Genomic DNA, 1110 nt, shown 5'->3' on the forward strand with positions numbered 1-1110 from the left:
GTTTTGGATATCTGAGAACCTCATTATATATGTTGGTTTCTATGATTTTTCTAAACAATATTACATTGTGTTTTGTTCCTTGTATAAGGAGGACGCACCATCTGATGTAACAAAAACTCATGATTTGTTCTTGTTTCCTTCCGAGCTCATATTAGACCATTGATAAGATTCTAGGTTTATTAATCAGTTTTTTTCTTTTATTAATTAGAGAAATAAAATTATAACAATGAATGAATTAATTAATATTTGAAAAACTTTAATGTATAAATATTCTTAGTTTTGACTTTCGAGTTAGATTTTTTGGACTAAATTGAAATTTATATGTATTGTGTATGTATTCCTGCCAAAAAAGTATTTTATATTTGAAAATATATTTCTCTTTCGTGGTCCCTAAACTTCATAATCCTAATTTCATTCCGAGAAATTAAAAATTGTCAGATCGACACCCAGAGGTTAAAATGTTGAAGGCTAATTTTTTGTGTATTGGTCCAGTAATGTTAACCAAGAATTAGTAAACCAATATTTAGGAAAATGGAATCAAACCCAAATACTTATAAGCTAAGTTACAATTATAGAGAAGTGAGTGACACAGTCTAATACATAATTAAGTACAACGTCACATATTACAAAATTATGATGAAAATTTTGTGACCGTAAGACATTAAGTTGAAAATTGTTATTGTACTTACCACTTTCTTTAAAACTAAATGAAACCGTTGTTTAGGCCTTCTGTGATTCTATCTTCTTGTAATGTCTATATCTTTATAGCAAAGAAGATTTAGACTTATTATAAGAAAAAAAGTAAAGAAAGTTTGGAATATAGTAATGGATAAAAATATTACATTACATCACACGTCTTTAGATACAAAAAAAAAATTCTTTCCAAATCCTTGATCTTGGCCACTAAGTAAAATAAATAGAAAAGAACACACTATTAGTTATATTTTATTTTGAACACAGGCATGGAAATTATAACTTGAGAATCAAGGTCGATGTCATTCAAGTTGTCAAGCTCTCAGCTTCCTTCAGTATTTGCAGTTGCTACCTCTGTTCTCCAACTCCGACTGATGTTAGGAGTTTTCAAGGCTCCTAAGACAAATGATGTAGTAT

Source organism: Brassica oleracea, chromosome C6 (genome assembly GCF_000695525.1).
Source record: "Brassica oleracea var. oleracea cultivar TO1000 chromosome C6, BOL, whole genome shotgun sequence".
Classification (NCBI taxonomy): Eukaryota; Viridiplantae; Streptophyta; class Magnoliopsida; order Brassicales; family Brassicaceae; genus Brassica; species Brassica oleracea.